Genomic DNA, 26707 nt, shown 5'->3' on the forward strand with positions numbered 1-26707 from the left:
AGAAAGTCTACTCTTCTGAGAAACACAAAACTTGCAAGTGTAGTGATAGGACAAAGCTCATAAAAAGCGACGCTGCAACCACTAAAAACAAAATAATTTATTGAGGTAAGCGCTTTCGGTGGTGAAAGTATCCCACCTTCATCAGACCAAGAGAAAAGACAAATTGTACACTTTATATAGTCATAAAGGTCAATTGATTAATGAACTAATCAATAACAAGATAATTAAATAATTACTTAATTACAATTAAAAATTGTATATATATATTTCCTTATATGAATACAATAATAAAACACTATCAAAAATTATACAATAAATAAAATGTCTCACATATATTAAATGAGTAATAATAAGTAGATAAATATATATTGCACAGTGAATGCTGCTAGAATACCTAAAATATAACTTTAATGTATGCTAAACGTCAACTCACGAGTTACTTATACCCTAAAATGGCACAAGAAAAGTTCATCCGAATAATAAGATACAAAAATAAAACTAAGAACACCATATATGTATATATGATGAACAAAAGTATCACTATATTCATTAAGTATATACATATAGTACCTACTAGCTTTACAAGCTGTATTAAAACATACATATAAAAGTATAACAGCTATAAGAAAAGCATATATATATATATATATATATATATATATATATATATATATATGTATAGCTGTGAAAATATATGGTACTATAAGCTCATCTATTCAATGCTTTCAGTTTTAAGACACTTTTAATTGAAACATGATCATTTAAACCTGGGAAGATATATGCAGCTGTTCTAATCTGCCAATATAACTCCTGTTGTTCAAGTAGGAGTTGCCAAGGCCCCCCTCTCGGATCCAAAGGGATCTGATGTACAACTGAGAATAAAAACTCATGAGTTGGAAATTCCAATACATGTCTCGCAAGAGCATTATTAACATCCCCTTTGCTAACAGCATAGCAATGTTCATATACTCTTTGCCTCAGTTTCCGCTCTGTCTTTCCTATGTAAAATGAGGGGCAAGATTTACAACTTGCAACATAAACAACTGCTTTAGAGTCACAATTAAAAGTGCCATTAATTCTATACGTCCTGTGATTAATGTTGACAGTAGTGCCCACCTTAATAAACTTACATTGTGTACAATGCCTGCACTTATGCATACCTAAATATGCCCGTTGGGAACAAACAGAAGTCCTATTTTTATGGTTCTCTACTAAATTTTTAAGGTTCAAACCTCTCCTAAATGTAAAGTGGGATTTAATACCCAATGTGGTACAAATAGAAGGCTCTTCTAAAATAACTGCCCAATTTGTAATAAAAATCTCCTTAACCCTTTTCGTACTAGAAGAGAAAGTGGACAAGAAACTAAGATGTGGTGACTTATTTTCATTTACTATTATATCATGTCGTTGGACTACCTGATTAAGGGCTAAATCATTACCTTCAAAATGAGACTTACTAATTAAAATAGGTTTAAAAAACCCTGATAGTCTCTTAGTCTTCACTTCAATCATTATGTCAACAAGTAAGTTGTGAGGATACCCTCTATTAAAAAACATTGATTTTAGTTTTTCACATTCTAAATCAAAATCAATGTCCTCAGTGACCATCCTTGCAGCCCTTACCATCTGGCCTTTAACAACTGCCTTTTTCTGATGGTAAGGGTGTTCACTAGTGTAAAACAAGAAAGCGTTAGAATAAGTGGGTTTCATATGAATAGAAGCTTTATACTGTTTGTTGACCCTATCATTGGTAAGTCTCACATCTAAATACGTTATATTCTCAACTCCTACTTCATAGGTAAATTCAAGAAAATCAGTTTTGTCTGAAATGTGTTGTATAAACCCTTCAATTAAATTAACATCACCCTTCCATACCAGGCACATGTCGTCCTGGTATCTGGTGTACCAAAGAACATTTTCTTGGAACATACTATCAGTAAACAAATGGTTGTGTTCCCAGTAGGCCATAACGCTGTTAGCAAAGCTTGCCCCACAGGGCGAACCCATAGCCATTCCCGTATTCTGTAGGAAAATTTCTTTGTCAAACATGATGTAATTGTTGGACAATATTAGATCTAAAAGGGTTTCTACTAGACATATTTTATCATGGTCGACTTTCTTAAAAAGCATAAATTCCCTAGTCCACTCAATTCCTATTTGTTGAGGAATTACAGTGTATAAGTCTTTAACATCAATGGTTAAAAAGATGTTATTTTCCTTATACTCCAAATTATTGATGTTTTCCAAGAAACTCCATGAGTCCCGACATATTTGTGGTTCTTGATTAATGAGAGGTTTTAAAATACTATCAACAAGTTTGGCATATGCAAAAGTAATAGAACCTCTACCATCACAATCGGTCTAAAAGGAGGGTCATAAATATCTTTGTGTAACTTAGGAGTTCCGAAAATTATAGGAATTCTAGGAGCTGACATGGACAGGTACTGGAAGGTGTCTATATCAATAGAACCTTAAAGAAATAAATCATCTAGAGCACTTCTAATGAGACGGTATACAGTATGAACCTGATTAAGACTAGCAGGAGTGTACACTTCTGAGTTAAGATATTGCCACATCTTACTATTATAAATGGACTGATTCATGAAAACTAAACCCCCTCCCTTGTCAGGTTTCATGACTCTAATATCACAATCATTTAATAAATCAATATATTGCTTTTCTTCTACAGTGATATTAGTGTTAAATACTTGTTCGTGTGCACGTTGATCTAATAATTTTCTTAAATCTACTTCACACATTTTCTCGAACAAGGAAAGTGCAGGTACAAGGGGAAGATTAAAAACACTAGACACCCTTAAGGTGTTTATTAGTGCAGAGTCAGCTCCCATTAATACTGCTAAATTCAATTTTCGAGTGTAAATTTTGAGATCTACAATAGTTTTAACTAAATTTGGTTGTTGGTTTGGAACAAAGGAAAGCCCCTTTGCAAAAAAATCTACCATTTTTTGGTCCACAAATAATGCAGTATAATTAAAAATCTTAAAGTCACCATGTGTACTAAACAGAATTTGTGGTCCATTAGGTGGAGATGTTCTTATCTCCTCCTCCTGTTCCTCCGGTTGCTTCTCCAATTCCCCTGTTGTCTTTGGTTCGATCGATTGTTCGAGTTGTTGTGTCTCAACTCCCTGCCCATTTGAAAATCCTGATTATTATCAGATGCATTAGGACCATTATGGTTAACCACAGCTTGGTTATGGAGTTGAGATTGATTGTTTCTAATCCTTTCACTTCTACACACGGGTACTTCTTGATTAGTGTTGGCAGTAGTAACCACATTAGTGTTGTTATTATTATTATTGTTAGAAACAATCTCAGTCCTAGAAGCCATAGTGTCATGAAATGCATCCATGTGTGTAACAGAGGGGGGGGGGGGGGATATGCTTTGTTCTGAGCATATGCTAGGACATCTCTGTCAATTTTCTTCTTCTTTGTAGCTAAAAGTTTATTAATGGTGGCATCAATACTGGAATAAATCCTGCAATAATCATATTTATATTGTGAAAAATGAGGATCCCTGCAAATGGTGTGCTCCAAAATTTCAAGGTCTGTTTTAATAGAAACAATTTCTGTGTTGTAAAAGTTAACTAAAGCCTTGATAAAGTCAACAGCTTGTCTATCAAATAATGCCAGCAACTCAGAATGAAAAAAAGAGTTAGCGACTAACCCCACAGGGTATCGCCACTGTCGTAACCCTTTAGGGATAATTTTCTTTAGATAGACATTCGTTTAAGTAAGCAACCTCAAGCTGAAGCTTACGACATTTAAACAGCTTTTGGTCAAAAGAATTAAGCTGAACAGTTATGTTACTCACATTACGTTGATCATTCAATCTGCTCTGCTCGCTAAATGAATTAGCAAAAAAGTCTCTATAATCCAAAAAGGCCACCATGCTAGGAATGCTGTTGTCTGTATTAACCACACCATTTGCGCTGTTAACAGGCAAATGCTCACCTGTAGTGTTCACTTCCTGCACGACCACAGGGTTCCCTTCCTGTGAAACTCCTCTGGTGCTTCCTGAAAGTGTATGAGGCTGTGATTCTCTGAAATGAGAAGTCCCAGGCAAATGACCTGGCGGACCGGCCAGACCTAAATTAATAGGATTCCCTTCCAGTCTTGTGCCACTCTCGAGTCTTTGGGAAAGTGCTTCTACTTTCCCAAGTAACATATTTACAAGTGTAGTCAAGTTCCCAACGGCGTTCGCCTCACTGGAATCTTGACTGGTATTCATAGCAGCATTATTAACATTAGACAATTGTGAGAAAAGTGGTTGCGACCCACTTTGACCATCTTCACTTCCACTTGCCATGACCACGAACAAAGTAAAAACCAAAGAACTACTGAGAAACACAAAACTTGCAAGTGTAGTGATAGGACAAAGCTCATAGAAAGCGACGCTGCAACCACTAAAAACAAAATAATTTATTGAGGTAAGCGCTTTCGGTGGTGAAAGTATCCCACCTTCATCAGACCAAGAGAAAAGACAAATTGTACACTTTATATAGTCATAAAGGTCAGTTGATTAATGAACTAATCAATAACAAGATAATTAAATATTTACTTAATTACAATTAAAAATTGTATATATATATCCTTATATAATACAAGAAAAGTTCATCCGAATAATAACAGCGTTATGGCCTACTGGGAACACAACCATTTGTTTACTGATAGTATGTTCCAAGAAAATGTTCTTTGGTACACCATATACCAGGACGACATGTGCCCGGTATGGAAGGGTGATGTTTATACAACACATTTCAGACAAAACTGATTTTCTTGAATTTACCTACGAAGTAGGAGTTGAGAATATAACGTATTTAGATGTGAGACTTACTAATGATAGGGTCAACAAACAGTATAAAGCTTCTATTCGTAGGAAACCCACTTATTCTAACACTTTCTTGTTTTATACTAGTGAACACCCTTACCATCAGAAAAAGGCAGTTGTTAAAGGCCAGATGGTAAGGGCTGCAAGGATGGTCACTGAGGACATTGATTTTGATTTAGAATGTGAAAAACTAAAATCAATGTTTTTGAGTAGAGGGTATCCAAGCAACTTACTTGTTGACATAATGATTGAAGTGAAGACTAAGAGACTATCAGGGTTTTTTAAACCTATTTTAATTAGTAAGTCTCATTTTGAAGGTAATGATTTAGCCCTTAATCAGGTAGTCCAACGACATTATATAATAGTAAATGAAAATAAGTCACCACATCTTAGTTTCTTGTCCACTTTCTCTTCTAGTACGAAAAGGGTTAAGGAGATTTTTATTAAAAATTGGGCAGTTATTTTAGAAGAGCCTTCTATTTGTACCACATTGGGTATTAGACCCCACTTTACATTTAGGAGAGGTTTGAACCTTAAAAATTTAGTAGAGAACCATAAAAATAGGACTTTTGTTTGTTCCCAATGGGCATATTTAGGTATGGATAAGTGCGGGCATTGTACACAATGTAATTTTATTAAGGTGAGCACTACTGTCAACATTAATCACAGGACGTATAGAATTAATGGCACTTTTAATTGTGACTCTAAAGCAGTTGTTTATGTTGCAAGTTGTAAATCTTGCCCCTCATTTTACATAGGAAAGACAGAGCTGAAACTGAGGCAAAGAGTATATGAACATTGCTATGCTGTTAGCAAAGGGGATGTTAATAATGCTCTTGCGAGACATGTATTGGAATTTCCAACTCATGAGTTTTTATTCTCAGTTGTACATCAGATCCCTTTGGATCCGAGAGGGGGGCCTTGGCAACTCCTACTTGAACAACAGGAGTTATATTGGCAGATTAGAACAGCTGCATATATCTTCCCAGGTTTAAATGATCATGTTTCAATTAAAAGTGTCTTAAAACTGAAAGCATTGAATAGATGAGCTTATAGTACCATATATTTTCACAGCTATACATATATATATATATATATATATATATATATATATATATGCTTTTCTTATAGCTGTTATACTTTTATATGTATGTTTTAATACAGCTTGTAAAGCTAGTAGGTACTATATGTATATACTTAATGAATATAGTGATACTTTTGTTCATCATATATACATATATGGTGTTCTTAGTTTTATTTTTGTATCTTATTATTCGGATGAACTTTTCTTGTGCCATTTTAGGGTATAAGTAACTCGTGAGTTGACGTTTAGCATACATTAAAGTTATATTTTAGGTATTCTAGCGGCATTCACTGTGCAATATATATTTATCTACTTATTATTACTGATTTAATATATGTGAGACATTTTATTTATTGTATAATTTTTTATAGTGTTTTATTATTGTATTCATATAAGGATATATATATACAATTTTTAATTGTAATTAAGTAATTATTTAATTATCTTATTATTGATTAGTTCATTAATCAATTGACCTTTATGACTATATAAAGTGTACAATTTGTCTTTTCTCTTGGTCTGATGAAGGTGGGATACTTTCACCACCGAAAGCGCTTACCTCAATAAATTATTTTGTTTTTAGTGGTTGCAGCGTCGCTTTTTATGAGCTTTGTCCTATCACTACAATTGCAGGTTTTGTGTTTCTCAGTAGTTCTTTGGTTTTTACTTTGTTCAAAGTCTGCTCTTCTAATTTTCCCTTAGAACTAGCCAGTTTTCTAGTTTTAGCACTCAAAACTGTTTCCTTGTTCTCAGCACTTATTCAAAACTCGTTGCAAGCACTAAATAATCTACAAAGTACTGCAGCACTCAACTTTCCTCACTTGTTAGGAAGAAAACAGTTTTTAGTACTTAAATTAATAAGCACCTATCCAGGCATGTCTAAGGGTCAGCTTCTGGTATTTTCCCCTGTCCACCTGATGAATCTGGGCATCTTGGGGCAATGTAGCAATTGCCTCGTGTACACCGACAACCCTCTCCTCCTACCACCCAATACTACAACCTGTGAGAGATGCACTTACATAGCCAAACTGGAAGCCAAGCTCTTTCCAGCCAAGACTGTACTAGACAATCAAGATGAGAAGGTAAACACCTGCACCACACCACACTCAACACAGTCCATCAAAACCTACACAACCTAAACGCACACATAGTAACACAAAACACAAACCTACATTCAAGGAGGCTCTCAATAAAAATCTGCCCAAACAACAGAGACCTCCAAAGCTGAAACTCAAGCAACCACCACCCCCAACACTACCCAAATGACACATAGCCCACAAAATCAGTGTGCCACTCAACCTCAGCCCATAAGGCAAAACAACGTACCCAACACACTAGTCATAGGTGACTCTATAGTCAGGCACACTGATGTCCCACTCACCAGGCTAAACAAGGAGAAAGTTACTGTCAGCTGCCTATCGGGTGCCAGGATCCACCACATAACCCAAGCACTCAGGTCACGCCACAACAAGTACAAATATGACTCTGTCATTGTCCATGTTGGTGTGAATGACCTGAGACGTACCTCCCTGGACTACATGAAAAGAGACATGGAGGAGCTCTCGGATCATGTAGCCCAGGCAGGTGTGACCCTAGCCCTGAGTAGCATCCTGCCTTTGCCCAGAATGATACCATAATGCAAGGACAAAATGATTGACTTCAACAATTGGCTAAGCTTCTGGTGTCATTCTAAGGGGATCCAGTGTCTGTCTGCCTGAGATGACATAATCGACAGACCACAATACTTTGCCAGAGATGGCTTGCACCTGTCACCATGGATTCTGGATACTGGCTAAGGCTCTTGCCACCCCTATAGTGCCTTTTTTAGGCATGGTTTAAATGAAAAATTCACCACTGTAGCAAGTATAAGCAAGCAAAATCTGAGGGTAATGCTACTCAATACTAGAAGTCTAAACCTCAAAATGCACTCACTCGAGGCACTCCTTAAAATGGAGGACATCGACATGTGTGCAGTGACGGAGACCTGGTTCAAGGCTCCAGAGTGAACCCCTGCATTACCAGGCTGTAATTCATACCACACCTTTCGGCCAACTAACCTGAACAGAAACACTAAAGGAGGAGGCATGTCCATCTTCATTAAGGATATCCACACCTACAGGCTAGTTGCTCAACGTAATGCATCCAAAATTATCCAAGTACAACTAACACTGGGCAAGACTGCAATCCAGGTTGTAGCTGTTACAGATCCCCCGCCATGCCCCAGGATGCCCACTCCATGTTTCTTGATATACTGGGTAATATTAATGTACAGCCCAATACCCTAATAATGGGCGATTTCAACTAACCCACCATCAACTGGGAAAACTACTCATGTACTAACTCATTTGCTCACCGCTTTCTGGAATTTGTAAATTCCAATGCCCTGGATCAACTTGTCCATACCTCCACCAGGGGCAGCAATATCCTGGGCCTGGTCATTACCAATACGGGCAACTGATGTTCCACGCCAGTGGTCAACTCCTCGCTGGTCATATCTGACCACAAACTAATCACCCTAGACATCAATATCCCGCCCCCACCCCCCATTAAGGAAACCACCATAAAAAAATTCTCCAAAGCCAACTCCATGCTTCTTAAGACAGAAGTGGCAAGCTTCACGACACCCATACAGACGGAAAATAGAGATATGACTGCTGAATCCTATACAAATGCACTGCATAAGCACATACACGAGTGCATGGATCGTGTGAATCCCAACAGAACCAAGACGCTATCCTCCAAAAATGGTAGCCAATCTGGTGGTCCCCTGCTATAAACAAACTCTGCAACAGAAGGAAGAAGCTGTTGCAACAAAGAGTAAAATCCCCCTGATTGCAGAAACTCCCTGGTCAGCCTCAGTAAGAAGCTGAGATCCCTCATAAAATCCTCCAAAGCTAGTTTCAAAAATAAAATTGCCACTGATTCTAAAGACAACCACAAAGCATTCTACAGCTATGTAAAAAATGTAAATGGCGACACTCAGATCTGCTCTGAGCTACAGCACAATGGCACTAGATATACAGAACCAAATGATATTGCCAACATCCTGGCAGATAGGCACAGTGCAAACTTCACCCCCCAAAGGGCCCATCACTATACTGGAAGAATGCAAAGCCCCTGTAATCATGGCTGCACAAGTAAAGACTAGACTCTCCAAAGCTAAGAACACAGCATCCATGGGACCTGACAATGTCCCAGGCTGCATTCAGCATGAACTACAAAATGAACTGGCACCCCACCTAAGTACCATGTTCAGGCATAGCCTCACTTCAGGCTTTGTGCCTACTGAATGGTGCACAGTGACAGTTATCCCACTCCACAAAGGGGCACCACCACGGACCCCAGGGACTACTGCCCCATTAGCCTAATGAGCCTGGTCTGCAAGGCCATGGAACGTATCATCTTGGAGCTTATAAACAAGGACATACGTAACCTCCAAACTCTGGACCCCACTCAGTTTGGGTTTGTAGAAGGTAGGTCATATCTGCTAAACCTGATTGACTTCTTTGAAGCAGTCACCAGAGCCGTGGATGTGGATAAGGTGGTGCACACAACCTATCTTGACCTCGCCAAGGCTTTTAACACCATCCCCCACTCTGGAATTATAGATTAACTCACTAGACTGAGCATAAATCCCTATGTCACAAGATTGGTGGCCAACTGGCTCACTGACAGAACCCACACATTGAAAGCAGCCAACTCCAAATCCAACTTCAGACCAGTGACAATTGGAGTACCACAGGGCTCAGTCCTGGGTCCTCACCTGTTTGGAGTCTACTCCTCAGAAGTCCAGGCTAATACAGCAGGTCTTTGGCTAATGAAGTTCATAGAAGACTGCAAACTAGGTGCCATAATAGAATTGCCTAATGATGTGGACATTCTACAAAGGGGCCTCACTGAGACTGATACTTGGTGTCAAAGTCATGGCCTCAAGCTCAATGCCAAGAAGTGCATTGTCATCCCCTTTGGGAAAAACACTGTACCCATGAACTACCACATAGGCGGTAGCCTGCTAAACACTGAAAGTGTGTTAAGAGACCTTGGAACACAGGTGGAGAGTAGTCTCGCCTTTGATAATCACATCACCACAGTAGTCAGGAAATCCTTCTACATGGCACACCTCATCACAAAGGGGTTCACCTCCATAAAAAAAGGTCATTGTTCCTCTCTACTCATCTCTCATCAGACCCATTATAGAGTACAATGCCCCGTTTGGCATGTACCTCGCAAGACATCTGCAACAACTAGAAAGGCCACAGAAATACCTCACTAAGAGGATTACCATCCTCAAACAGATGCCATACACAGATCCTCTCCAAAAACTCCAGCTCTACTCCATCGTTTATCACCTTTTCAGAGGCAACCTCTGCCTAACATACAAAACCATGTCAAACCCAGATCTGTTGGACATGCTACACTTAAAGAAACCCCAATCCCTCTGAGCCACATGCTCTAGGGACCTAAACCTAGCCACCACAATAAACAGAACATGCTGGAGGGATAGATTCCTGTCCCAGAAACTTCCCATGCTCTGGAACAGACTAACTATTCATGTCAAGCAAAGCTCCTCATTAGCCCTCTTTAAGAAAAATCTTGACAATTGGATGGGAAATAGGAAATTCACCCCAGAGATCACTTCTGTGGCTCTGCTAGACAGGGGCACAGGAAAATAACTTTCTTGGGTGGCGAAAGCCAGGGAACTTTTTTGGCTAGGTTTATATAGGCCCCAGGGTTGGTAGCCTAGTACCTACCTACAAACCTATGAGCTTATATATAATCTCCTATTACTGTATGATAACCTGAGCATTTTCTAGAGGTAGTTGTCTCTAAATGCTTTATATACTTGAATGAGTTCTCCATTTAAATATCTATATGAGGCACTGTACAAGTTCTAATATTTTAATCTTTAGTAATAATTTAAACTTTCACATCCATGGCTGCCTTTGTATACTTCTTGTGTATTATTTTCTAGTTTATTCATGTTCATTTTTTAGAAGGTTTCCATATTGTTATTCCACAGTGTAGTTTCAGGCTGTCAGTAGCAAGATCAGAAAAACTCAAAACTGGTGTTGTCCATATAGACAGGTCATAAATGAATCCACTGTTTCAATCACTGTATGGTATATTAAATACTCATAAGTTTATAGGTGTGTACTAGGCTAATGGCCCTGGAGCCTTTACAAGCCTAGCCCATAGGATTACCCTGGCATCATGCCACCCAACCTTAGTTCCCAGTGCCTCTGTCAAGTAGAGCCACTGGAGTGAACCCTGGGGTGAATTTTCTATTTCCCATCCACTCATCAAGATTTCTCTTGAAGAGGGCCAGTGAGGTACTCCACTTGACATGTATGGGAAGTCTGTTCCATAGCATGAGCAGTCTCTGGGTTATGAACTTGTCCCTCCAGCTTGTTCTGTTGATTGTGGTAATGAGGTTGAGGTCACTGGAGTGTGTAGTGCAGAGGGATTGGGATTTCTTTAGATGTAGCATTTGTAACAGGGCTGGGTCAGACATGGGTTTGTAAGTCAAGCAGAGATTGCCTCTAACTAGGCGATATGAGACAGAGAATAGCTGGAGTTTATTGAGTCTGCCCATATAGGACAAGTGTTTAAGGCCTAAGATCCTCTTTGTGAGGTATTTTTGCAGCCTCTCTAGTTGTTGTAGGTGTCTAGTGAGGTACATGCCAAATGGGGCATTGTACTAGATGATTGGCCTAATGAGGGAAGAGTAGACGGAGACAATGACCTCTTTCTTCCTGGATGCAAAACCCTTAGTAATGAGATGTCCCACATAGAAGGACTTTCTGACCACAGTGGCAATGTGATGGTCAAAAGAGAGGTTGCTGTCAACCTGTGTTCCCAGATCTCTTATGACGCCTTCTTTGTTCAGTGGACTACCATCAATGTGGTAATTCATGGGAACCGGGTTTTTCCCCAAAGGGGATGATGACACATTTTTTGGCATTGAGCTTAAGGCCATAGTTCTGACACCAGTCATTGGTCTAAGATAGGTCTTTCTGTAGGATGTCTACATCACTTGGGGAGTTAATTATCGATTCCAACTTGCAATTGTCTGTGAACTTTGTCAGCCAGAGTCACTTCATGTTAGCCTGGGCTTCAGAGAAGTAGATACCAAACAGGAGAGGACCCAGGACCAAACCCTGTGGGACTCCACTCATGACTGGTCGACAGTAGGACTTGGAGTCAGCTACTTTCACACTGTGGGTTCTGTCTGTGAGCCAGTTTGCAACCCACCTAGTGATATAGGGGTCAATGCCTAGCTTAGTGAGTTTTTCTATGATTCCTGCCTGGAGAATGGTATCAAAGGCCTTGGCCAGATCAAGGTAGGCTGTATGAACTACCTTGCCTTCATCCACAGCTCTGGTGACTGACTCAGAGATGTCAACCAGGTTGAGCAGGCATGATCTACCCTTCACAAAACCAAACTGTGTGGGATCTAGAGTTTGAAGGTTCCCTAAATCTTTATTTATTAGGTCCTTGATGATGCGTTCCATAGCTTTGCATATCAGACTTGTCAGACTAATGGGGTGATAGTTCCCAGGGTCTGTAGTCACTCCTCCTTTGTGGAGAGGGATGACTGTAGCAATGCGCCATTCGGTAGGGACAAAGCCTAAGGTGAGGTTGTGATTCAACAGGGCACCACAGGTGAGGTCCCAGTTCACTCTGTAGTTCATGTAGAACACAGCCAGGGATATTGTCAGGTCCCATAGAAGCTGTATTCTTGGCCTTGGACAGTGCTGTTTTAACCTGTGCAGAAGTAATACTGGGTGCCTGGCAATCTGCTGGTATTGTGATTGGTCCTTTGGTGGGGAAGAGAGGGGTAAAGTTGGCACTGAATCTGTCGGCCAGTATATTGACAATATCTGTTGGCTCGGTATAGGAGGTGCCATTGTGCAACAGTTCCGAGCAAATCTGGGTATTGCCGTGAAGATTCTTTACATAACTATGGAAGGCCTTGTGGTTGTCTTTACTATCTATTGCAGTTCTGTGTTCATAGCTAGCTTTAGAGGATTTGATGAGGAATCTCAACTTTTTGTTGAGGCTGATAAGGGAGTTTTTCCAGTCTTGGGACTTCACCTTATTTCTCATCAGTTTCCTCCTTCTGTTGTCGAGTTTGTTCATGGCAGGGGACCAGCAGATTGGCTTCCTTTTTTTGGAGGAGAGTGTCTTGGTTCTATTGTGTATGGCAAGATCCTTGCATTTGTGTATGTGTTCGTACAGGGCAGTAGTGTATGATTCGGTGGTCATGCAGCTGTTCTCCATTTGCATGGGTGTTGTGAAGTTAGCCACCTCTGTGTTTAGGAGCCCAAAGTTAGCTTTGGAGAAGTTTTTCATGGTGGTTACCTTTACGGGGGTGGGGGGTTGGGAGGGATGTGGATTTCCAAGGTGATTAGTTTGTGGTCAGATCTAACCAGGGAGGAGTTGACTATTGGTACAGAGCAACGGTCACCCATGTTAATAATGACCAGGTGAAGGATGTTGCTACCTCTAGTGGGGGTAAGAATGAGCTGGTCCAGGGCATTGGAATTAATGAATTCCAGGAAATGTTGGGCAAGTGTATTTTCCCTTCAGTCTGTGTCTCTTACATCTCATATTCCTAGATATTTGTGTATTAATCATTGTGTTAGTCTCCTGTGCCAGATGATCAACTTAGTCCAGTTCTTTTGCAGACATGCATTATCCATTAAAAACTGTATTCAGTTTTCCTATTTTCAAATTATCTGCATACAGATAAACGTAACTTAAACAAGTATGGACCTAGGACAGAGCCCTGTGGGACACCCTGACTGTAATCTAGAATTTCACCTGTCCAAATGTTGTATGATATTTACCATGTCCTATTTCTAACCCACACAGATATTCATCTTATCAAGTTTTCATTAATACCTAGTCGATCTAATTTATTGATCAATGTTTTATGTAGGACCCCATCAATGGCTAGAAGATAGGTCTGGATAAATTATGTCTCCAATCATTTGTCACTTATAGCTCTTAATATATTATTATAAAGCATCATGCTGTAGGTAGTAATAGATAGCTTCATAGATTAGTACTAGGACAACTGCCCTCATGGGCCATTTTAAGTCTAGCCAATTAACCCATGTGAGAATCAAACTTTGCACCTTGTGTCTATAAGGTAAATATCTTAACCATTATGCCAACCTCCTTTATTGCAGGGGATATTCTTAGGAAGCCATGCCTGAGGATATAACTACTGATAAGAATGTGATTATCTACTTGTGTGTTTACTGACATTCATATGAGCCAAAGGTGTAGCTCCCGTGTCACCCCTGAAAAGGGACTGTGGGTCCAGTGGGCCTACCTGGTTAAAAAATGAATGTTTATTTAGGTGGCTGTTACTATCACAAATCCACTTGTGGAGCCAAACTGTTTTGCAAAATATTTTATATTTGTATCTGTAGTCTATTGTATCTGAGAACGATTTTTAGAATCTATACCCAGTTATCAATTTTTGTGCCTTTACTTCTGCCACATTCTATGTATCTATAAAATTTTTTCCTATTATGTTCAATATCTTTCTAGAAATTTTCTTCAAATTTTTCCTGATCTTGTCTCACATTATGCTTAATTAGCCTGTCCATTTTTTTTTATTTTGTCTTGTTTTTCAGTTTTCAAAGTTATAGTTCAATCTCATTTCCATCGTTTTTCATGTCTCATCATGTGTCTTGTTCTTACAGAAGTACATCTTCCTGATCTGGTGTACCTAAATCCTGATGTTTTATATATATATATATGATATATATATATATATATATATATATGTATAGATATATATATAGATATATATAGATATATGTATATATATATATATATATATATATATATATATATGTATAGATATATATATAGATATATATAGATATATGTATATATATTTTTTTTTTCAGTGTCTTGCATTAAAATAATTTCCCTTTCAAAACTTGTACATTCCTTCTGCCACATTTCCAATGAATGCATCACTGAAGTCAGTTTTACATAATGAATATTTTGCTTTCATATGATGCATTGTTAATATTTTGTGCTTTGGTTTAGATTTTGACAAATAATCTAAGCCATGACTTAACCTAAATGACCGCATGGCCACTTCACATTAAAGGTGGTAAAATTGACATGAAGTAATAATCGTCTCCTTAGGAGCAAAGATAACACCCACTATGCTCCATTCTATGTTAGGTTTGTTTACAGTCTGTTTACAGTCTGTAATAATTGTTGATGCTCAGGTTTCCCACTGCTATAGTAACTTAGGCTCTATGGATTGTTGCCCTGCACATGAAACAACTGGCCAGCTTTACCAAGCTCTGGCTCCCCGCAAACCTTCACTCTGACTGCTGAGTGGCCAGTCACAAGGTGGGAATTCAGCAGTCATAGTACAGATTTATTTAGTACTTTCTTGCCACCTCAAGGAGAAGCATCTCTGGTGCTTCACAGTAGCAGGAATCAGCTAAGGACTTCATTTCTGGCAGATAAGTCCCCAGTGGGACTTTCCACACAGATTTGTTACCCTTTTATGAAAATATTATTTAATTTGATTTTCTGTCTAAAAGCATATTTTCCCTGTAATAAACCTGGTATTTTTCATCAATATTGGATCCTTTCTGTCAGGGATCAGTATTTTTAAATGTTACTGTTATTTGTCTAACTGGAGATTATTTTTGTGAAAAAATATGTGCTGCTTGTGTAAACTTTCATTTCATGACCAAAAGTTTTACTTTGGGATGGGCAGAGATGTGTTTAACAGTGTAGTACTTATGCTGAATTTGTGACAACCTACCTGCCATTTTATTTTGCTCTGTCAAGTTAGAAGTTTAAATGGCATGCTGACATGGACTTTGTGTGATGCTTGTACTTTTACTTTGTTAAGGGGCTGGGATAAGTGGTGTGAGTATAACTTTGCTACTTGTGGACACTCAGTGACAACTTACCTTTCAACCGACTTGCTCCAGCAATGCTTACCACTTTTGGCATATCTTCCTCATCTATAGCATGCGTACTTACACTGGTCCTGCTGAGTCCATCTTCCTCTGGTGTAATACTTTCAGCTATCACAAACTGAGAGGTCAGCCATGTCCTTTTCAGCTGTTTCAGTGTCTGACCTGGTCATGGAAGAAACATCTTCTCTAGGACTGAGAGACACACTGGGAGACTCTTCATGGGGTAACCAAAGCAAGAGACTATTAGACTGGTCAAACATCCCTCCTTCGAGCCAGTCTTCTTTCACTGGGACTCCTATATAAAAAAAAAAAAAAAAAGAAACATTGTATATCTCAAGAGATAATTGCAATTAAGAAAGATGAATTTTCTTACCTTATCAAGGCATGCATTGCAGGCTATGAATCCTGGTGTCCAGAAGTCATTACTGGTGGGCATCCCCTATCAAAAAATTCCTGAGGAAACTGGATGTGATTATTGGGTATTGACAAAGAAAGGGCTTTTTCTACTACAGTTGCACAAGCCCAACTGTCTGACTGTGAGGAAAATATTAACCCTTATCCCCCTGTGGAAGAAATTTCTTTTTAATCAGTGCACAGCCAGGAAGAATGAGGTATTTTTATGGGGACAAATAGATACATGCCTCTCAAACTGTTAGCTCAAGAAATCTGGACAAAACTAAAAATAATGGAACAAATGTCCAAAATAGGGAAAAATTTTAAATATTGCTCTTATAAACATACAAAGTTGCTAAAATAACGTATTTTGCATCAGCAGGCATTTTCTGAGGGATATGAAACTCAAATGTATGTCATTATTTAGTGACTTCAGTCCTCAGTGATTTGTCAGAAGACCACAAATTGTATTAGGAGCAGGCCAAAATATGACGAAAATATCTGATTATTCTGTGAAAATTTGGACATTTGAGAGGGATTAATAAATGTTCTCCCTGAACTAACAAGATATTATGATATGTTACAAGTGATTATTTCTAATTTCTCTTCCATCATGCATATATTGCCAGCCTTGGTGGATGTGTTTAATGCTGCCTGTAATCGTCCTGATGCCCAACTGTCAATCCCTAAAAAAAGCAGAGAAAATGTATAAAGTACACCCAGACTAATACATTTCTTTTCTCCTTCCTTAGATCATACCCAACAATAAAGTCCACTGCTTTACCTACTGGCAGTGGGTTAATCCGGGACACAAACCCTTTCCTTGGTGACAAGGAAGCCAAGGTGTTAGACCACCCAGGTAAGAGAATGTTTATTCTTCCACTTTAGCGTTCAGAATTCTCAATTGTCAGGTCTACATTTGGAGGTTTATGCGTTGTTATATGGACTGTCTGAGGGAATTTATTACCATACATACTAGAAAAGAACGCTCTTTTCTGAATCAAACTATTTCTACCCTATCCCAGGTATCTAAACATGCTTAGAAGAATGTGTATGATTGTGCAGGTATTGTGCCTAATGCCACTGTTACTGAAAGTGTTGAGAAGATATGCCGGAGTACATAAAGAGTAGTTTACTGATGATGTTAAGTCTGAAATTTTAGATTTTGCCTTAGACAAAAAGGTATTGTTTGCCTCTTCTGCTACCCAGGTTCCTAAACAATTTGATGACAGCCAAATTGATTCAGGAAGTTTCTAAAATTTTTCATTGTACCCCAATAAAAATATTTTAGGCCTTATCTCTTTCACTAGAAAGACAAACAAGCAAAACCAGACATATTCTGGCAAACAAGGAGCTAAAATGAGATGTCTGAAGGGAAATAACAATAAGAAACAGGAGACTTTTAAAAAAAAAAGGGACAGGCCAACAGTACAGAATGACTATGCCAGCATTTCCCTCTATCTCCGCTGGCCAGTATCTCTACAAACCTGTTCCACTAGCTGGCCCTCAATATCCCCCTTTGGCAAAAGATTGTCTCTGACTCCTGCATGTTAAAAGTGGCACATGATCATCAGAATCTCTAAAAGTGATTACAGACAACACCACATCATGTGGTACATAAACCGGGAGATACAAGGTCATAACCCCTATGCAAGCTGGGTCTAATGGCTTTGGGTGTAGCTCTACTGTATTTGTTAACCCTCCAAGCATCCTACATTTTGGTTAGAGAAAAACTTAGTAACAGACAAACTGAGTAGGACTAGAACAGACCCTCACAGATAGAAATTAATTGAGGGGTGTTTCAGGAACTGATCCAGTTGTGGTGCACAACTGAAATAGATCTGTTTACCTCCTTTCAAAACAGACAGCTAAGCAAATTGTGCACCAGAACTTCTTGCAAACAGACTTGGAAAATTTATGCCTTTTCATTCCTGTGATTAGGAATGTTCCTTTATGCTTTTCTACAATTTCCACTGATATCAAAGGTAATTTTAAAGATTTAGATGGACTCCCAAAAAATCATTGTGGGACTTCCTTTGCACCCAGGGAATTAACACAAGCTTTCTCATAGACTGGATCTACTCACATAGGACAGAGTGAGTTTGATACACCCCAGACTCAATCTGCTTCAACTGACTGGCTGGATGATTCAATTCTAATGCCATTTAGGCACTTATTTCATGAGGACGTGCAGGTATTAAAAGCGGAAAGAAGACCTGCTACAAAAAAAAATCCTTGTTGGCAAGTGGGAGGGATTTTCTAGTTGGTGTCCAGCCAATAACCATGGCCAGGGTTCATCTTACTACCATTTCAGCATGTCTGCTCATAGATCCTCCTCTTCCTTGTTTGTGGTAAAACAGTTTCTGAAAAGAGTTTTACATCTGAGACCTCCTCATAAACATGTTGCTCCTCCTCTTCCTTGGGATCTCATCTTTGTGCTGGAGACGTCGACTGCATCACCCTTTGAAGCTGTTCATCAAGCTGATTTAAGGTTCTTGCATTGGAAACCTGTACTCCTCGCTGCTCTGACATCTGCAAGAAGAGTATCTGAGTTACAAGCTGTCCAGGTGGATGAACCATACTTCATATTCCACCTAGATAGGGTCAAATTAAGAACAAGCTCCTCTTTTATGCCCAAAGTGGTTTCAGAGTTTACTTTGAATCAGACTGTCAGTATCTCAGTTTTCTATCCTGAACCTAAAAACCAGGGAGAAATCATTCTGCATGCTCTGGACGTAGATAGGCAGCTCAAGTACTATCTTGACAGAACTAAGTTGTTTTAGCAAGGCTGATCAGCTATTTATTTCTTATCAAATGACAATAACGGGACATCCTGTGTCTAAACGGGCAATTTATAGGTGGTTATGTACATATGTACATAAAATATTTCATGTACGGATAATAATGCCCTTCTCTCTTACTAATATACCAGATCAAGTATGCCCATAATAAGTGTCCAGGCTGTTCTTAAAAATATGTAAACTAGTGCTTGCTTTAAAGTAATTTGGTAGTCTTTTCCATGCATCAGCTACTCTGTCAGAGAACCAATTACTACACTTCTCATTCCTATAGAATCTTCTACATGGGTTATCTGATGATTCTCTAGTACTTTTTGATAATGCCAAACATTCCCAGATGTAGTTGTCTCTAAATGCCCTAAATACCTGAATAGGATCTCCTCTTAGATACCTGTAAGAGACACTGTACAAGTTCAAATGTTTTAGTCTTTTACAATAACTTAAATTTTCACATCCATGGATGCCCTTGGTATATTTCCGCTGCACTCTTTCCAGTTTACTGATGCTTGTTTTCTTACAAGGTTTCCATATTCTTATTCCATACACACGTTTGGGTATAATTAACTAACAAATAATCATGTCTTATTTCCTAAACTTTATAAATAGTTTTATACAACATATAATTCTATAACTATCATTAATCAATTGGTTGATATGATAAGAAAAATGCAAAAGCTGGATCTGCTGATATACCCAGGTCCTTAAATGAATCTACAGTTTCAGTCACTGTACTGTATTAAATATTCTCCTTACAGTCCATGTCATCCAAATGTCACATGCTGAGTTTTTGATGTATTTATCAGGATATTTCACCTGTGCTCATGTAGAAAAATTTAGTCAAATTCTTTTGCAAACATTCCCAATCTGCAACACATGTAATCAGTTTACCCAATTTCAAGTCATCTGCATACAGACTGTAGAACAGCTCAGATGAAAAAGATAGGCCTGAAAGATGAAACCTAAACAAATATGGGCCTATGATGGAGCTGTGAGGGAAACCCTGACTGCAACCTAGAATTTCATCTGTTCATCTTACGTGTGATACTCGCCAAGTCCTGTTTGTAAGGGTTGCAGCTATCTATCTTATCAAGAGTACATCGATACCTAATTGTTCTAATTTATTGATCACTGTTTTGTGTATGACCCTATCAAATGCTGAAGTCTGTATAAATTATATCACAACACTATTTTTCACTCATAGCTGTTATATATTTTTATAGAACATCATGTTACTGGTGGTTAGAGATATATTTTCAGTATATGCATGTTGATATATAGTTTCAAGTCCCAACCTTTCCAGTTCTGACAGTCACATATTCAAAGTAACCTTTTTTCATTATTTTCCACAACATGAAAGTAAACGTATAGGCCTTTACGACTTGGGGGTTGTCATATTCCCCTTTCCGCTAAAGATAACTTTAACATGTGCATGTCTCCAGTCTCAAGGAATCTTTCTGTGTTCATAGGTTCATAGGTAGGTACTACACTATCAGCCCGAGGGCCAAAGCAAGCCTAGCCAACAGTGTACTGGCCTTTGCCACACGTGTAGTGTTAAATTCCTGCCCCTCTATCGAGCAGAGCCTCAGACATAATCCCAGGGGTGAATTTCCTGTCACCCATCCACTTATCAAGGTTTTTCTTGAAGAGTGCTAATGATGAGTTCTGCTTGATGTAGATGGGAATTTTGTTCCAGAGCATGGGAAGTCTTTGGGACAAGAATCTATCCCTCCAGCATGTCCTATTTATTGTTGTGGTGAGGTTTAGGTCCCTAAAGCATGTAGCTCAAGGAGATTGGGATTTCTTTAAGTGTAGCATGTCCATTAATTCTGGGTTTGACATGGCTTTGTATGTTAGGCAGAGGTCTCCTCGGAGTAAGCAGTATGCGACCAAGTAGAGTTGGAGTTTCTTGAGTCGGTTTGCATAGGGCAACTGTTTGAGGCCAGCAATCCTCTTGGTGAGGTACTTTTGGGGCCTCTCCAGTTGTTGTAGGTGTCTTGTGAGGTACATCCCAAATGGGGCATTGTGTTCAATGAGGGGTCTGATAAGTGATGAGTAGAGTGGGATGATGACTTCCTTATTTCTAGATGCAAACCCTTTTGTGATTAGGTGGGCCATGTAGAAAGATTTTCTGACCACTGTAGCAATGTGGTTATCAAAGGAGAGGTTACTATCCACTTGAGTCCCAATGTCTCTTATCACACTTTCTGTGTTAAGTAAACTTCTCCCTATTTGGTAATTCATGGGTAATGTGTTTTTACCAAAGGGGGGTAACAATGCACTTTTTGGCATTTAGCTTGAGGCCATGATTTTGACACCAGGTGTCTGTCTTGGAGAGGCCCTTTTGCAGGATGTCTACGTCAGCAGGGGAATCTATAATGGCACCCAGCTTGCAGTCATCTGCGGACTTGGTTAGCCATAGACCCTCGGTGTTCACTTGCACTTCGGAGAAGTATATACCAAACAGGAGAGGTCCCAAGACTGAACCCTGGGGCACACCACTTGTCACTGGTTTGGAGTCGGATCTGGAGTCTGCAACTCTCACCATGTGGGTTCTGTCTGTGAGCCAGTTGGCCATCCATCTTGTGACATAAGAGTTTATGTTAAGGTTGATGAGTTTATCTATGATTCCTGAATGGGGGTTAGTGTCAAAGGCTTTAGCGAGGTCCAGGTAGGCTGTGTGGACCACCTTGCCTTTGTCTATGGCCTTGGTAACTGTTTCAAAGAAGTCTACCAGGTTTAGGAGACCTGATCTACCTTTCACAAATCCGAATTGGGTAGCATCCAAAGTATGGAGGTTACCAATGTCTTTGTTTATGAGTTCCATGATGATACGCTCCATGGCCTTGCAGACCAGGCTTGTCAGGCTAATAAGTTGATAGTTCCTGGGGTCTGTGGTGGTTTCTCCTTTGTGGAGTGGGATAACCATTGCTGTGCGCCATTCCGTGTGCACATAACCTGTGGTGAGGCTGTGATTGAACATGGAGTTTAGGTGGGGGGCTAGTTCATTTTGGAGTTTGTGTAAGACGCAGCCTGGGATATTGTCTGGTCCAATGGATGCTATGTTTTTGGCTTTAGAGAGTGACATTTTTACCTGTGTGTTTGTGATTGACGGGGCTCTACAACCATCTTGTATAGTTATAGGCCCTTCGGGGGGGGGGCCATAAAGTTTGCACTGAACCTGTCTGCCAAGCTGTTGGCAATATCAGTTGGCTCTGTATGTTTTGCACCATTCTGTTGTAGTTCTGTGCAGATTGGGGTGTTGCCATGGAGATTCTTGACATAGCTAAAGGATGTCTTGTGGTTGTCTTTGGTATCTGTGGCAATTTTTCTTTCAAAATTAGCTTTGGAGGATTTAATGAGAGATCTTAGTTTCTTACTGAGGTCTGTCAGTGAGTTTCTCCATACCTGGGTTTTTACTCTCTTTTGCAACAGTTTCTTCCTTCAATTGTAGAGTTTGTTAATGGCAGGGGACCACCAAATCGGCTTCCTTTTTTGGAGGATAGCATGTTGATTTTGTTGGGGATAGCACGATCCATGCCCTCACACAGGTGCTTGTAGACTGTATTTGTGTAGGATTCAGCAGTCGTGACTGTATTGACTGTATTATCCATCTGTGGGGGCATCGCGAAGTTAGCCACCTCAGTTTTGAGTAGCGTGAAGTTCGCTTTGGAGAAATTTTTTACAATGGTTTGCTTGTGTGGGGGTGGGGTCGTGATGTGGATATCTAGGGTGATTAGTTTATGGTCTGATCTAACAAGCGAGGAGTTGATCTCGGGTGTTGATCAGATCCAGAATATTGTTGCCCCTGGTGGGGGGGTTGACAAGTTGATCCAGGGCATTAGAGTTTATAAATTCCAGGAATTGTTGAGCAAGGGGATTAGTACAAGAGTAGTTTTCCCAGTTTATGTTAGGGTAGTTGAAATTGCCCATTATTATGGTATTTGGTTGGACCCTCATTTTTTCCAATGTCCCCAGGAATGAGGAGTGAGGGTCCTGGGTCATGGTGGGGGATCTATAACAAGCTACAATTTGGAATGCATTTTTGCCCAGGGTTAGTTGCACTTGGATGATTTCAGAGGCATCATGTTTTGCAACTAGCCTGGAGGTGTGGATGTCCTTGATGAAGATGGACACACCTCCGCCCTTTGTGTTTTGGTCCGGTTTTGTGGCCAAACGTGTGGTATGAATTATAACCTGATAGTGCTGGGATGCTCTCAGGAGCCTTGAACCAGGTCTCAGTCACTGCACAGATATTGATGTTCTCCATTTTGAGGGGTGCCTCGAGTGAGTGCATTTTGAGGTTTAGACTCCTAGCATTGAGCAGCATTGCCCTCAGTTTTTTGTCACCCGTAGTTCTTATGGTGGTGGGTTTGTTTTTTGAGCCTTGCCTAAAAAAGGCACTATGGGGCGGCAAGAGCCTTGGCCAATATCCTGAATCCCAGGGGTGATAGGTGAGCACCATCTCTGGCAAAGCATTGTCGCCTGTCAAACATGTCATCCCAGCCAGACATATATTGGATCCCCTTTGAATGACACCAGAAGCTTAGCCAATTGTTGAAGTTGATCATCTTATCCTGGTACTGTGCTATCATTCTTGGTGAAGGTAGGATGCTACTCAGGGCTAGGTTCATACCTGCCTGTGCTACAAGATTGGAGAGCTCTTCCATGTATCTTTTCATGTAGTCCAGGGAGGTACGTCTCAGGTCATTTACTCCAACATGGACAATGACAGAGTCATATTTGTACTTGCCTTGTAGTGACCTGAGTGCATGCATTATGTGGTGGATTCTGGCACCCAACAAGCAACTGTTTAAATGACCTTGTGAATAACAGATATAATAGTACTGTAAGCTCATCCCAAAGTGTTCTCAGGCCATTATTCCTAATTCCATCCTGCACTATGCTTTGTTTGGCTCCAGTTTGCATAGTTCTTTTTCAATATAATTAATTTAATTTCAATATCTCAGGTTACCTGGATGTTACTAGGACATTTTATCACCCCCTTTCTGGAGCCAAGCTGCTTTGCATAAGATTTTGTAAATGTATCTATAATCTATTGTGTCTGAGAATAAATTTTAGAATCCACACAGTTTATCAATTTGTATATCTTTAATCCTAACATATCTTATGTATCTATAAAATGCCTTCCTACAGTGTTCAATGTCTGTCCTCAGCTATTGCTCTTTGTTATTTCCACCATGACAAATCCACTTCATATGTTTCTTTGTTGTTATTGCTTTTTGGTTCAGGACTGTTAGGCTTCTCTCTCTCTCTCTCTCACTCTGTATAGACAAGAAAGGCCTTAGGAAATCTTCACTCTGACTGCTTATTTCCCTCCGGGGTACTGGCCAATCAGCAGTTAAAGTGAAGGTGTGTGGGTGTGCTTGTGTAGGGTGCAGAGTTTGTTAACCAGCTGGTTGTTATTTCCTGGTTTGGGAAACAACCCATATGACCTAAGGCTAAAGCAGCAATGAGGAATTTGAACATCTACTGCTATGGGTAAGTGCAACTTACACAACTGTGTTTTATTGTGCATATATTGTAAATAATTTCCTTACTAATATCTTAGAATCAATGTTATGACGTATTCCTTGTGGTATATTGAAGTCCTTAGCTATTAACATTTTTCTTCCTAAGTTTATGCTAGGAATGTATGAACGCCTCTAGGCCATCAGTACTTGACTGTGGTAGTCCATAAAGTGGAACAATTGTAATCTGTTCTAGGGTTGTCTTTGCGTTGGTTACACTTCAGTGTTAGTGTTCTCATCAAAGAAGTAAGAATTATAGGTCTCATAAAATTCTTTAATTTCTATCATAACATCTTCACCAGGTTTATTATTAGAGTTCTTGTTACACAAAGATATTTATACCCTAACTGGTTTCAAGTCACTGTTCTGTAACTGTTTCACAAGCAACAACAATATCAATCTTAGGTAAATGCGGAAAGTTTTCCAATTAAAAAAATAAATAAAACATTGTTTCTAATACTCCTTGTTCAGCATAGATCAATTAGATCTTTCTATTTGTGAACTGTTAAATTTCTGACCTGGCAAAATTTTAAAAGTAAAAAAAAAATCAATGCTAATAATCACAGAATTCACAAATGTTAGACCAACTACTAAATTAAATCACAACTTTATGAAGAAATCACACAGCCAATTTAAAAACCAACATTAGATGAAGTATACCAAGTTAATAGGAGTAGAAATACACAATAAACTAAAATGTGACATTCACATATCCATGACCATAAAAAAAGTTTGCAAAAAACTAGGAGCGTTATACAGAAATAAGCAACTTCTCACCAAAGCAGCAAAGATTTCAGTAGCAAATTCCTACCTTATCTCCACCCTACTTTATGCCTCTCCAATATATACCAACCTAAGGCAATGCAATCTAAACAAGCTAGAGACCTGCTACAACAAAATTGCCAAATTCGCCAGAGGGGCATCCTGCTGTAGTCACCACTGTCTCTCACTTGCTGAACTGGGCTGGCTTGAACTCCCTAACCTCCTTCAATGGTATCAACTCACACTCGCCCACAAACTAGTAAACCATCCACTAAATGTCCCATCCCTCCGGAATCTACTCCAACCCTATCGCACCACCAGACCACTAAGATCCAGCAACAAAAATCACTTGCAGATCACTAAAGCCAATAACTCTGCTGGTGAAGCACTATTCTCTTGCGCCATAGCCAAATTATGGAACTCTCTCCCACCCACAATTACCTCCGTACCATCATGCACCCACTTCAGAACTTTACTAAAAGCGCACCTAAAAACATGCTGGCTATGACCTTGCAACTCCCAGTCTAATATCACCCACCCCATCCACCCACTACCTTTCTTTCCACCCCACTAACTACCTTGATTATAGCAAGCTTGGATGCTCATAAGCCTACTACTTATTATACAGCAGGAACGTCTTATTGTAATAGTTGTTAATGTCTGTTATGTACTTCGCAGATGATAAAGATTCTAGTTGTCTACTGATGTACTATGTTCTTCATCTGTAACTATGTTTGTAATTGTTAATTGCCATGTTAATCAAATTGTTAATTGCTATGTAAATCCAATGTAACTACTGTCTGTATATTTTAACTGTGGAGCTTTTCTCCCCGGGCCTCTGCTGAAAATAGACCTACGTCCAGTTAGACACTCCCGGTCAACAAATGTAAATAAATAAATAAATAAAATAACAGGAAGTTCACATCACATTGAGACGCTAGATGTGTCTTTCTATCACAGACAAATGTGTGAGATAGCTTGTGTTTGTAACCACTCATAGTTGTGACTCAAGTTATCAAGTTACATCGTGCTAGGCCCCTTGGGTGGACTAGATTGTGCCTGTCTACAGCCTAGCCTTTAATAAAAATCAGAGGTAAATTTTTAAACGTAAATTAAACACAACTTCTACAAAACAACAATGAATGGTTGGAGATAAGGTGTGGTGTGATGGGAGAAGACCGTATGTCTGTCTAGTCTACATTTAGATGCATTCGCCATTCTGCCTCCCCACCAACTCTGTCTCCTCCCATACCTCTGCTCCACTCATTTCATGCCTTCTTGAATGCATCTGTAGATTCCCTTTCCTTCAATAGTAGTGGTAC

The 26707-nt window shown here is 39.4% G+C and overlaps 1 protein-coding gene across 3 annotated transcripts in view; it reads left to right on the forward strand.

Annotated features, from left to right (window-relative positions):
• NOD2 (nucleotide binding oligomerization domain containing 2) overlaps nucleotides 1-26707 on the forward strand; it is a 1141123-nt gene that overhangs the window by 480663 nt on the left and 633753 nt on the right. The window contains exon 1 of one of the 3 annotated variants that reach the window (XM_044081991.1): nucleotides 17055-17156. The exons of the other annotated variants lie outside the window; for them this stretch is intronic. The gene's annotated coding sequence lies outside the window, so the exon portion shown is untranslated. Of the gene's footprint in view, nucleotides 1-17054; nucleotides 17157-26707 lie in introns of those variants that run through there. 3 annotated transcript variants of the gene reach the window in all.

Source organism: Protopterus annectens, chromosome 8.part1, assembly GCF_019279795.1.
Source record: "Protopterus annectens isolate FY-2018-M chromosome 8.part1, PAN1.0, whole genome shotgun sequence".
Lineage (NCBI taxonomy): Eukaryota > Metazoa > Chordata > Ceratodontiformes > Protopteridae > Protopterus > Protopterus annectens.